The following is a 14,669-nucleotide window of genomic DNA, read 5'->3' on the forward strand; positions in this document are numbered from 1 at the left end:
TTGAATCTTCTATAAATAGCAGTCTTTGGAGACCATTTTCACAACTTTGGAAGGCTAGATGAACTCCACAAAAATGTAGAATTTCACTAGAATTTTCTTAGTTCATTAGTTAGGGTAGTATAGAGTAGTTAGTGTAGTTTTTCCTTCTTGTAGTTGTAGTTAGATCTGGATGAAGATTGAGGAGCAAAGATGGAGAGGTTGATCTCATGTGACAAGGGTGATATCTCTTCTACTACTTTCTCTTTTGTATTTGAATTCATGTTTAGCTATAATACAAGCTTGGCTTTGTTTATCTTTATGTTTAGTTAAAGTTTATGCCTAGAGTTATGGATGAACTTTCTATATCTTGTTAGTGATGTTTACTTGGTTATTTGATGATATTATTTTGAACAAGTTATTTATCACTTTTGCTTTTCTAATCATGATTAACCAGCCATTAGTTGTGATTATCTAAAGGTATTAAGTTTGCAATGAAAATTGGAATTTAACACTAGTTCAAGGAAGTAATAAATCTAGGGAGTTCACTCACGAGAGTAGAGGAGCATCTTTGTGGCTTTATTGACTTGTTTCATATAATTTCATAGAAGAAATGAACTTGTAGTTAATTTCATAACCACGAGAATAGGTATGGTTTAGCTACAAGTATAGGTGATTTACTACGAGAGTAGATTTCGCATACATTAGGAAATTACATCATAACTAACCAAGATAATAACATACAAGTAACCGGTAATGTCATTTGCAAGAGTAGTAAGGAATTCCATATATCTAGAAGCTTTCTAGTAATATTTTCATTACTTTTATATTTATGGTAGTCTAGATAATAAAGGAGTTCAGAAATCATCAGTAATTGAAAATCTTCTCTGTGGGATCGACTCTTAATACTCTATACTCATTCACGATTTGAATACTTGCAGAAAAATCGCATGTGGAGTATTTAGGATGTTATAAATGTAAAACTTGATTGTGAGTGAGCTAATTGTATATGTATACCCCGCGCCCGTCATCCATCTTGTATTTATCTAATACACTCCTAACACTTCTAATCGCATAATTCCACTAGTACCACACCCGTTCTCATCTACCAAATTTAGTATACACACCTCACCACTTAATCACACTTTTACAATGCACTACGAAACTTGGCATGCACCAAATTTATAAAAGGAAAAGAGAAAAATCTTAACCTAACCTTTAAAATCACTATCAAATTAAAGCTAGCAAATAAGCAAGTGAAGTAAAATTAAAAGGAAATATAAATTAATTTTTCATAAATAGGAGAAAATTTAAAGTAATTTTCGGACCCTCACAATTAATCCCACAGAAAAGATTGTCAACTACTAGTGATTTTTGAACTCTTCCATTAGTTAGACTACTACAAGTAGAGCAAGTAAATTTATACTATGAATCATAAAAAAATTGGTAAAAACAATAACAAAGAGGTTCTTGGAGTTATGGATTTACTAACTACTCTTATAAGTGAAATTACAGGTTAAATGAATTTATTTACTTTGGTTAGTTATAGCATAATTTTCAAATGTATGTGATATACACTTTGGCCAATATGCCAACCATATCCATAATTACTCCATATCTACTAACGTGATATGAAACTGGCTATAGATTCATTAAACTCTATGAAATTACATGGAACAAACCACCAAAGCCACAAAAGTGCAACCCTATATTAATGAATTAACTCTCTAGATTTAACACTTTCATGAACTAGTATTAAATCATAATGGTTATTGATGAAATAACACCTTTAAATAATCACAAGTAATGGTTAATTAATCATGATTGAAATAACAAAAGTGTTAAATAACTTGCTTAAGAAATAATGAGATATGTGTGTTTGTATGTGTTTTGCTCTTTTTTGCTTTATTTTTTTAAGTTATTTTTTTGGGTATTTTTAGATGTTTTTGGGTTTTTTTTTGTGATATTGTAAGAGGTGCTATTGTAGTTGCGTATTTTAGGTTCATGTTTTTTGACAAGTACAGCTTATCCAACCAGATGCTAAGGTTTAAAAGCTATAAGGGGGTTAAATGTTAGATTGCCTAACCTACAATAATTAAATTGGCACTATTTTTGTTTATATATTTGTTTTGTCACTTTTGTCTAATAAATGACTTGAAAGTGAATCATTGATAAATGCTTTGCTGTTCAAAGATTAGAATCTAATTGGTTCCATAACTCGGAGAAATTTCATTTGAGAAAAATGTATTATAAGTAGAAAGTAATTTGGATAATAGCTATTTGTTATTTTCGATCGTGGGCTTTTGATGTCATGACTCACAAATGACAAAAGATAAGGTACTTTGGGTTAAAAGGTTGTTTAGATTGCTTTTTTTTAAAAAAAAAATTTAAGAAAAATGTACTATAGCGATTTGATATATGTGAAAGTAAAAAGTGATTAAGAAATTTGTTTACAAAAAATGTAAAAATTTTCTTTGAAAAACTACAATCCAAATAGGTAATATTTTGTATCTTAAAAAAAAGTTAGTATTTGGTAATTTGATTTCTTTGAAATACAAATATGTGAATAAAATAGAAGAAATTTTATTTTGGACAAACCACCAATGGGGTAAATTTTTTTTAATAATTTTTTTTTAGTGTAGGCAGGAGTAATCGAACCCAAAACCTCTCGCTTACACTACCCCTCCCCCCCCCCCCCTTTTCTTTTTTTTTTAATTGTAGGCCACTTAATTAACTCTAGTTGTGAAAAGTTCAAATTTACAGCCTATGTAATGTGCAAGTTAAAAAAAATGAAATATCATCCCAAAAGATGAAGGGTTAAAAGTACAAAAACATGAAAGTTCGAGGGTTGTTCAGGCTCTTTGCCCAAGAAAAAATGACAAGGATTAGAAACAGAAAAAAAAATCCTATTTTCTTTGAACACAAAACCCAGAGGGGAAAACCTCGACAGAGACCACCACCCAGGATCTTCCATTCTTATCATTTACATAGCTACCGTTGGCTGCATCTTCTTTCTTTTCACAGAAGGCTTCTTTTATTCCATCACTAGAACAAGTATACAGAGCAAAAATGCTAAGAATCATAGAGATTCTGAGAAGTATGTGTATTGGGGCAGTAGAATTGACTGTCCTGGGAAGTACTGTGAGTCTTGTGAAGGCCTTGGCCACCTGGAGTCCAGCCTCAGGTGTGCTCTTGAGGAAGCAATGTATCTTCAGAGGTAAATACCTTTTTTCTTTTTTTGGGGGAGGGGGTAAAAAAACTACGACGGAAAACGAAATAATGTTGTTTATATGAATGGTTGGACTAGAGGGTTTTGTTCTTTTGCCGCTTTATTATGTTAATTCTCGTTTTGGAGGTGTTTTGGTTGTAAAGTATGGAGCTTTGTTATGCATGATATAATAAAGTACAATCTTGTCAGCAACAAGAGAGATGCTATTGTGGTAATAGAGGAAGAGTTTTGGTCATACAGCATGTGTATTATTGGATTTACTGATGATTTTGATTGGATGTGTTAAAAATTTGAGAAGGGAGAGGAGAGTTAGCTGATCCTTTACTATAAGGAGAATGAGACGAATATTCTTGATTATTCATGGCTTTGAAATTTTTGCATTTTTATCTCTTCTGGTTCATTATCCAACTTTCCTCATTGAGGGGTTCCACTGGAAGGATGAAGGTTCATGATAGAAGGTATTGGTAAAGCACAACATTGGACAAGTCAATTTTGATATCGTATCGATTAAAGAATTCTGCTTATACATTGTGTCTATTATGGGTCTATTGGTGATTTTGATTAGATATAGAATGGATCTAATTTTGAAGAAGAGAGAGATCTGCATCTTTTTGCAGTGTTATGTACAGCTGATTCTTTATCTATGATGCAGTTTGTCCTAAAATGGTCTGGTTTTTCTAGGTAAGTAAAATGCATATAATATCGATGTAGAAGTATGTTCATCTCCCTTTGATTTTCCCTTTTCTTTCTCCCCTTCTGTTACTCAATTTGGTTCAGAAAGTTGTAAATTTTACTGATCTGGAAAGATATGGTTATATACAACATTGGCAATGCAAAGTGCAAGTGTACTGCTATAATCGTATTGTAAGAAAATTTGCTTACACACGAGGCCTACAATGTGTTCTGTTTGTGACTCTGATTGGATGTAAGATGGGTTTGGTATTGACAAAAAGGAAAGCTGCATCATTTTCTGGTATTAACTAGAAGTGAATTGTTAAATCTGGTGTAGTTTACCTTGAGATAGATTGGTTTTCCCTTGGTAGTACTGTTGTTATTACTGATATAAAAGAAAAGTCCATCGTCTATTTTATTCTCCTTTTCCCCCTTTTCTGAGTGAATTTGATTGAGAAGATTATAGATTTTATCATTTGGAAAGATGGTGATGTTTGAAAATTGCAAAATGGAGATTTAAGTGCCTTCAATTGAATTCAGTGCCTAGGGGAGTAGAAGAATATTGCTTTCACCTGAGTATGTATGATTGGATTTGATTTCACTGTTAGCCAAGTAATTCTCTAGGATTTTGTTGGGAAAGACGGGAACTTGTAATTGAAGAAGAGGACAGTTTTAGAGTACTAATTATGGGTGACACAAGTGTTGGGTTTTAGGGACACTACGCAGCGGAAAAATAAAAATTTTTTCCCTAAAACCATCCAGGAATCACCCTAGATTTTACGTATGATGTACTAAAGGTAGGGTTTTAGGATTACCTTAATCCAAGCGGCGTCTCCCTGCAGCGTTGTTTGAGGATGGTCAGCCCCTAAGCAGTCCAGTCGTCCTGCCTCTACTGATATACACGCTAGAGCAACCCTGGGTCGTCTCACGAACTATGTATTGAAGAGTAAGAAAAAGTTGCTAGCCCTTCTTGATCTTATTCGAAAAATATGTGACGCTCACAGATTCTCCCTTTTTGCCTTTTGTTACCTTCACCCTCTCGTATCTGTATCTCACCCAAAAAAAAAACCATTGGAGAGAGAGAGGGATATATGATGATATAGAATGATGAGTCTTCTTATCTGATTCAAAATCAAAACAATAAGACTTCTCTTAACACAAGACTCTATCTATCATTATCTGATAGATAAGAGATAACCATTTACTCTTATCTGCTCAAATAGGCCTGGGATTAATTTTCTTTTAAAATTAAACCCCTATAATACACATAGTTTCAATCCAGGATTAAATCTCTATTGCGTGTGACCCAATAGGTCCCGAATACATTGGTAATAATTATGGTTTAATAATTAGATAAAATAAACGACTTTATTTTATCATAACTTATAATAAATAATTAATCCATAATTATAAATCACGAGCGGTGTCTAGCAACACATCGTGATTGCCCAATTATTCGAAATTAGTCAAGGGAATTTGACCTAACCTTTCCGTGAAAAATTACCGTGTAATTATTATCCTTTCACCAAAGATATCCAATTAGTCAGGAATAAGGAATAAGTGCCAATTCCCTGATGACTAATTAAATTTTCTAGTTCCCGAAATTTACCCTTAATTAGGTTAAATTGAAGACATTCTTCAATTTACCTAATAGTCGACTTTAGGGTTAATTTCTCACTAGTGACCATCCGGATATCAACTCCTTCTATCAGAGTGGTAAATCCTATTTTGATCACCCATTTTCTTTACGTGCTTCACACTACATCCAACTTCTACACTTTAAGGTACTCACGAAGAGTAACAAGTAAATAGAGTCAAAATGTAGCGATTCACACTCAAGATACTATGGTGATCTCAAGTCGTAGGATCACTTACACAATTTTTCACTAGAGATACACCATTGGCACTAGATAGATATCCTAACGGGATCTCTAAACGGATCACTCCAATGCATTTGTACTTTTCAAATCATCTACACATTAGCCTAAGTATCTTCATACCATAGTTGATGAGAACAACCACTAATTACATTAATTAGAGGCTAACTGTGTACTAGTTTTACCGTACTAAAGATGTCCTATTTCATTAGTACAAAAACTAGGGAATTTTAATAATATTACTATAAATGTGATTGATATCTCATAGTCACCAACTCTTGTGACTATCATCACATTAGTAGAGGCAGGACGACTGGACTGCTTAGGGGCTGACCATCCTCAAACAACGCTGCAGGGAGACGCCGCTTGGATTAAGGTAATCCTAAAACCCTACCTTTAGTACATCATACGTAAAATCTAGGGTGATTCCTGGATGATTTTAGGGAAAAAATTTTTATTTTTCCGCTGCGTAGTGTCCCTAAAACCCAACAGTGGTATCAGAGCCATCCCTAAGAATTTTACGTATGATTTTAAGCAATTTTGGATTCATGGATTAATATTGCTGGTTGGATTTAATTGATATGCGGAATTATGGAAGAATTGTTTTTGGATTTTTCAAAACAAGAAAAGAAAAAAAAAAAAAAGGGTTTGCATGAAAGCTTTTGAAAACCTGATTTTTAAAAGCTTTTGAAAGCCGTGGCCGCAGTCGCAAGTTTTCACAAGCACCTGGTTTTTTCCTTTTTCCCCTTCTTTCGTGGATTTGGGTCACCCATGGTCATAGTTGATCATCGGCAAAAGTTGCAGGATGATCATTGGACCAAAAGAAAAAAAAAAAAAAAGTCGACATAGCAGGTTTGCGTTTGCAAACCTGCGGTTGCTGCGATGTAGCGGCTGAAAGGGCTGCCGCCAGTTGCAGCTGCCATGTGAGACCATGGTGGTTTTTCCATGGTGGCAGTAGGAGATGCACGCCTGGTGGTGGTTGCTGGGTAACAGAGCTATGAGCTCTCTGGGACAAAAGCGCAGCAGATTTGCTGTAGACATCGGCCAGGGCACAGCAGCCTCCTCACGGTTGCTGCCCATGACCTCCGATGGCTGCTACCAGGAGCCGCTGCCACTGGTGGTCAGTGGAGACTCCAGTGGTGGTGGCTGTTGCGGTGGTAGCTTCGCTATCCAGCAAACAGGCTACCAAAAGCAGCAGCAGGCCACAGGAGCCGCAAGGTCATGCGAGTGATTGCTGCCAGCGATCTTCCAAGGGCTGCCGCTGCTATGTGAGGCCATGGGAGGCTTCCTTGGTGGTGGTGGAAAGTTGCTATAGCTCTTGGTGGTTGCTAGGTAAGCAAACCAAGAGCTTTTAAGGCATGAGAATGCATCAAAACTGCTGCAAATTGCAGCAGCAACCTATGCAAGGAAAAGTTGCAGCAGGTTGCTGCTGTAGCTGAGCTCCATTGTTGCGACCACCTGGGAGCTACTGCTGGGAGCCGTTGCCACTGGTGATAAGTACAGAACCCAGTAATGGTGACAGTAGAAATGGTGGCCAGTGGTGGTAGCCAGTGATTCTAGAAAACGATTGCAGAGTGGTTTAGGAAACTAAAATATTTTTTTTCTAAAACTTGAAGTTTTGAACTTTTGGCAATCTTCTGAATTAAATCCCATTTTAATTGTTAAAATGTAGTATGGAATCATTTATTTCATATATTATTAGGTTGGGAATTAATTTAGAACTAATTTGATTAATTTGAATTATTTTCCCATTCTTTCCTCAAATTAGTTGAGGATAAAGTTGACCTAATAAAATTTAATTTTACCAATATTTCTTGCGTATGCATGGACCCAAAATTTGTTTGGGACCTTAGGAATTAAATCCAATTAATCCATGAATTGAGATTGCTTATTTTACATGCTTTTCTTTTATTTAAAGTTGTTTAAATCGTGAAAATGCATGGTGGATGGTTGTGGATATAGTACGCAATATGATTGTGGTATTTTGGATGGTTACAATCATTCTAAGATTGAATGGTTGTAATTAATTTTAAAATAGGGCCTGCGTGTCCTGCCTTTCTTATTTTCTAATTGTAAATTCTTTTCTCATCTAAATTCCCCCCGAATGCAACTCGGGGTTTCTTCTATACTATTTGTAATGTACAATAGATAGGAATAGATGATAGGAATTTATATTATTTATATAGAAATTGTTACTTTGAAAAGAAGAAAGGAGGCATACTACAACGAAGGGGTTCGTCGCGGTATTAAAGGTTTTAGTCTCATGCTAATTTTCCTAATGGCCGGGGAAATTAGTCTAGGAATATCCACAACCATCTACGATTTAAATTCATGTTTATAAGTTTGATATGGTTATATGCATGTTTATTGATGAGACCAAATGAGCAATTTTTCCAAATTATAATTATAAAATATTTTTGGAAAAAAGGAGACAAATCCCTCAACAATAATATTAAATCAATAAAATGCCTTCCATCATTATAGTCTAAAACTAGAGTAGTTATTAAGTGCTAGCTTGTTGGGATTCACCCAAGGCTGCCTTACTTACTATGTGTTTTTGCTATGGGAAATGTTCTCAAGAATGATGGGTTTGATTTAACTAAAATTATGATTTGTTGGGATTCACTCAAAATCATTAATTTTAGAGGCAAGTGTTGGGTTGATTCATAGAGATTTAAAGTCAAGAGTTGGCACCCAACTGATCTAGGAATTACAATAAGTTGTAATTGGTAAAAGTACCTACCTTTCATAATTATTTTCGATTTGTTGGGACACACTCAAGGTCGAAATAAATTAAGATAGGATTCTAGCCACTATGAAATTTTAGAAATTCCCGAATCAATTTTGGAGGGTAATTGATTTGAAAAAAAAATAGTGGAAATAAAATCATAATTTTGAAGTTTTTATGATTTTATTAAACAAAACATTTTTCTAACAAATTCTATCTTTCATTTTGTTGTAGAATGAGTAACAATTTGAGCCTTCGTACTATTCTTACTGATTGCAAACTCAACGACACAAACTTTCTTGATTGGCATCGTAATGTCCTTATCGTTCTCACTCATGAGAAAATTGAGTATGTACTTGATGGTCCTATGCCTCAAGAGCCTGAACCTACTGCACCTGCTGCTGTTAGAAATGCTTATAAGAAACATAAGGATGACAATAGGGAAGCTTCATGTATCATGATAGCTTCCATGACTCCTCAGCTTCAACAGCAGCACATGAACATGGGAGCGTATGATATTGTATAACACCTGAGAGAGTTGTTTGAACAACAATCGAGGACGGTTAGATATGATACCTCTAAAGAATTGTTCAGGTGCAAGATGGCAGAGGGAGCACCTGTTGCTCCGCATGTCTTAAAAATAATTGGGCTAATTGAAAAACTGGCCGAATTAGGTTTTAAGATGGATCAGGAGCTGAATATTGATTTAGTGCTCCAATCTCTGCCAGATTCTTTCTCACAGTTTGTTATGAACTATCAGATGAATAATCTGCAGCACACTTTGCCTCAATTGTTGAATGTGCTGAAAACTGCTGAGAAAGAAATCAAAAAGGGAAAAGGCTCTACTGGTGTGCTTGTTGTTACTTCCTCTAAGAAGAGGAAGAGGCAAGAAAAGGGATTTAAGAAATCCAAAAATAAGCCCACCCAAAAACCCAAAAAGGCAAAGGCGGATCAGTCCAAAGCAACCTGCTTCCATTGTAATCAAACTGGACATTGGAAAAGGAACTGCAAGTCATACTTGGAGAGCCTGAAGCAAAAGAAGCTTGCTGAAGCTTCATCATCAGGTACATATATGATTGAGATTAATGTGTCTACTTCCAAATCAGACTCTTGGGTATTAGATACCGGATGTGGTTCTCACATTTGCACATCTATGCAGGGTCTAAGGGACAGTAGAAAGTTGGGAAAAGGAGAAGTCATCCTACGTGTGGGCAATGGAGCAAAAGTTGTTGCTTTAGCTGTAGGGACTTATTATATCACTTTACCCAGTGGATTGATTTTAGAATTATCGAATTGTTATTGTGTTCCAGCACTTACTACAAACATCATTTCTATTTCCTGTTTGGATTTAAATGGGTTTCGGATAACCCAGGAGAATAAATGTTGTTCTTTTTCTAAAAATGGTGTGTTTTATGGTTCTGGAAGTTGGAATAACGGTTTATATATTCTAGATCTTGATCATCAAATTCTCAATGTGAGTGGAAAAAGAATGAAAACAGATAAACTAAATAAAACCTACCTCTGGCACTGTAGGCTTGGTCATGTAAATGAAAAACGCATCTCCAAGTTATACCAACACGGATACTTGGATTCATTTGATTATGAATCATATGATACATGCGAAGCTTGTTTACTTGGCAAAATGACCAAAATGCCCTTTACTGGAAAAGAAGAACGAGCCAGTGATTTACTTGGGCTAGTACATACTGATGTATGCGGCCCGATGTCGATCACTGCTAGAGGAGGTTTTTCATACTTCATCACCTTCACAGATGACCATTCGAGATATGGTTACGTGTATTTAATGAAATACAAATCTGAATCCTTTGAAAAGTTTAAGGAATTCAAGAATGAAGTAGAAAAATAAACCAATAAAAGTATTAAGATACTACGATCTGATCGTGGTGGAGAATACTTAAATGACGAGTTTGGAGTTTATTTAAAGGATAATGGAATAGTTTCACAATGGACTCCTCCAGGTACACCACAGTTAAATGGTGTATCTGAAAGGAGAAATCGAACCTTATTGGATATGGTTCGTTCTATGATGAGCCACTCAAGTGCCCCAAAATCGTTTTGGGGATTTGCATTAGATGCAGCCTCTTACACTCTTAATAGAGTACCCACTAAAGTTGTCGACTCCACACCATATGAGATATGGAAAGGAAAGAAACCAAATCTGTCTTATATGAAGGTTTGGGGCTGCCCAACTTATGTGAAGAGGGCAGAGTCAGACAAGCTTGAACCTAGATCTGACAAATATTTGTTTGTAGGGTATCCAAGAGAGTCTATAGGATACTATTTCTACAATCCAATTGAGCAAAAAGTGTTTGTCTCAAAACATGCTATTTTTCTAGAGAAAGAATACATTCTAGAAAGAAGCAGTGGGAGTAGAATAGATCTTGAAGAAATTCAAGATCATCCAACAAACATTGAACGATCTCATGAAGAACAACTTCAACCACATAATGATGGGGTAGATACTGAAGCTGTTAATACACAAGGGCTTCGTAGGTCAGTAAGAACACGCTCAACTCCCAAGAGATACCAATTTCTTGTGAGCCATAGCAATGATGTTCTAGTCATTCAAGATGACGAACCTACTACCTACCAAGAGGCAATGAGTAATCCAGACTCCTCTAAATGGTTAGAAGCCATGAATTCCGAAATAAATTCCATGTATGACAATAAGGTGTGGACCTTAGTTGATCCACCTGAAGGGATAAAACCTGTAGGGTGTAAATGGATCTTCAAGAAGAAGACTGACATGGATGGTAATGTGGTTACCTATAAAGCTAGACTGGTAGCCAAAGGGTACAAGCAGAAAGAGGGAATCGATTACGATGAAACTTTCTCACCAGTAGCTATGCTTAAATCCATTCGGATATTGCTTGCCATAGCAGCATATCATGACTATGAGATTTGGCAGATGGATGTAAAGACCGCATTCCTTAACGGGACATTGCATGAGGATGTGTATATGACACAACCTGAAGGCTTTACATCTCCAAATCCTAGTCAAATATGTAAGTTACAAAAGTCTATTTATGGACTTAAGCAAGCATCTAGGAGTTGGAATATCCGATTCGATGAGACGATCAAAGAGTTTGGATTTCTCAAGAATCCGGATGAACCTTGTGTGTATAAGAAAGTTAGTGGGAGTTCAATTGTTTTCCTTATTTTATATGTAGATGACATATTAATAATGGGAAACAATATACCGATGTTACAATCGGTAAAGGGTTGGTTGTCGAAGAACTTTTCCATGAAAGATTTGGGAGAAGCGGCCTATATATTAGGCATTAAGATCTATAGAGATAGATCTAAAAGGCTACTAGGTCTTTCACAATCTACATACATTGATAAAGTGCTAAAGAGGTTTAGCATGGATCAATCTAAGAGGGGTAATTTACCTATGACTCATGGTATAAGCCTTTCTAAAAACATGTGTCCAAAGACACAAGTTAAGATTGATAAGATGCACAATGTTCCATATGCTTCAGCAATTGGATCAATTATGTATGCTATGTTATGTACAAGACCTGATGTCTCCTATGCTCTGAGTGTCACAAGCAGATTTCAAGCTAATCCAGGTGAGAGTCATTGGATAGCCGTTAAGAACATTCTTAAGTACTTAAGAAGGACCAAAGAATTGTTCTTAATATATGGAAAGGGTGAGTTAGAGCTCAAAGGCTATACTGATGCGAGTTTTCAATCAGATAAGGATGATTGTAAATCACAGTCAGGCTTCATTTTTACTCTTAATGGAGGTGCTGTCTGTTGGAAGAGTTCCAAACAAGACACCACAGCAGATTCTACAACAGAGGCCGAGTACATTGCGGCCGCGGAAGCAGCTAAGGAAGCAGTTTGGATCAAGAAGTTCGTAACTGAACTTGGTGTGGTTCCAACCATTGTTGATCCGGTCACTTTGTACTGTGATAACAATGGAGCTATAGCTCAAGCCAAGGAACCTAGGTCTCATCAGCGATCCAAACATGTGCTTAGGAGATTTCACTTGATTAGAGAAATTGTTGCTAGGAATGATGTAAAGATAGAGAGAGTCTCCACAGAGGATAACATAGCTGATCCTCTTACTAAAGTTCTTCCTCAAAAGAAGCATGATAGTCATGTATTATCTTATGGGATGAAAAACATGGATAATGTGTTTTAGTGCAAGTGGGAGATTGTTGGAATGTATGCCCTAAAACAATGTATTTGTTTTTATTTTATACATTCCTTATTATATGTTTTGTATTTTAATAACTTCTTATTTATCTGTTAAATATTAGATATAACCGATAAAGTCCTTATAATACATTCCAACAACAAGTTCACACTGCATTGCTTGAATGTTGTTTTATGATTTAAATTACTGTTTGAGGCTTTGCAAGAATATGAGGTTAGCTGATGAAATTTAGCATATAGAGATAAGCCAGCACATGGTAAGCTGTGGTAGCATGCGACTTTAGTTGCGTATAAATGAGAATTTTTGCTGGACTCCATCTACAATTGTGACAAAACAAATGTGTTCTACTTACCTGCACATTCTGCAATTTTGACTTCCGAGATTTTAGCTTACTGTGGCAAACTTTTGCATTTTAAGGCTTTCCATTCTTAGTGTTTTGTGCTTGGAGGACCTGTTTTCACATTCAGTTGGAAGTCTTACTTTATGGATGTAACCCTTAAAAGACTTGGAGCAGTTAGCATTATGCTCTTGTGCTACTGGATTACAGACTTTGTGGATCTTCCACTTTCATGGCCTCATTGATTCTATTTGCTCACACAAGAACAACAAAACCATCTGTTATTGATGATTGGCGGACTTAGCATTCCAAGTTTTTGTTTCTTTTCTAATACCCAAAATTTTGCAAAGAAAGGATGACTCATTCCTGTCTTTTGCTCCTTTTGTACATTTCAGAACCTTTGTAATGCCTTCTAGAATGTGCATCAATCCAATACACAATAAGAAAGGGATTCTTCACCAGTCCATTGATGCCAGTTCAGAAGAAAGGTGAGTTCTGGCGTATACTAGTATTTAGTATCACTGTAAACTCTGGCCTCTTACATTGAATGGAAAAAAAGAAAATATAGGAAAAAAAGGTAAGCAGAAGTTGTTACAGGTGCTACTTGTTTGAACTAAAAGATGCAAGATATCAAGTTTTCCAGTATCACTAATTGCTTACACATGCTTTTAAAACAAAAATGAAACTACAAAGAGTAAAACAAAGTGATGCAGCTGAAAATTTTTGTAAGTTTTGTTTGTATTATTCGATTGGCATTTTCCTTAAGTGCCTGATAACATAAGTCAGTAAATATTAGTCATTTAATGATTAACCTACCTTTCTAAATTTTATTTGCAGCTAGCTCTTGCTCGATGCATTCCTTGTATGATCTTGATCTCATATCAGAAACGGTACCTGTAATTTTGGATAACTCAAAACAGTGGCATCAGGTGCTATTAACAAGCATGAAATTCGGATCCAGAGGGATTGCCAATGTGCAAGGAGTTAACTGGGAGGACCTCAGATCAAAAAGTTTGTATTCAAATATTTTACTCATAAATTGAACAGCAAGTCCTCTGTCATGGTAATTTTAATACTTCTGTACTGCCTTTTGCTTTGCTTTGTTCTAAACATTCTCCATCCTTCTTGCATTCAATTATTTGTTTACAAATGATCAATCTCTAGGATTTTGTTACACACTGTTGAAGGCTCTTTCAATCTTGTTTTTGGGTTGGTAAAAGATCCAAGTTTTGAGCTCTTTAACTTGTTGAATGGTGCTTGGGTTGGTCGTTTACTCTCTCTCCCTAAGTTTAGGTTCGCCGAGGATTACAGTTTCGTTGCTGAAATTTCTTTGCGAAGCTCAATGGGCTTGGTTTTTTGAATCTTGATAATTTTCTTGTAGGTATTAATCATGGTAATCATTCAAGTTCATGGAGTGCAAGCATCAGAATAACCGTAGTGTTATTCTCTTGTCGTATTCTTTTCTTCCTTCAATGGCTGGCAAGAAGTTGAAGATTGCAGCAGAAAAGGTTGGTTCACAGTGATATAATGCAGTATTTTGTTCCATTTTCTTTTTCCTGTCATTATTGTCAGTGACTGGTGAAACATGAATTGCTGTGCTGTGGGATTTTCCCTTATCCTAGCAATTTAACTTGTTTGCAAATAACACTCTTTTTATAAGCATA

At 35.7% G+C, this 14,669-nt stretch overlaps 1 pseudogene; it reads left to right on the plus strand.

Moving 5' to 3' along the window:
* Nucleotides 1–2,579: 2,579 nt before the first annotated feature.
* LOC113773958 overlaps nt 2,580–14,669 on the plus strand; it is a 29,320-nt pseudogene continuing 17,230 nt past the window's right edge.

The sequence above is a fragment of the Coffea eugenioides genome, chromosome 6 (assembly GCF_003713205.1).
Source record: "Coffea eugenioides isolate CCC68of chromosome 6, Ceug_1.0, whole genome shotgun sequence".
Lineage (NCBI taxonomy): Eukaryota > Viridiplantae > Streptophyta > Magnoliopsida > Gentianales > Rubiaceae > Coffea > Coffea eugenioides.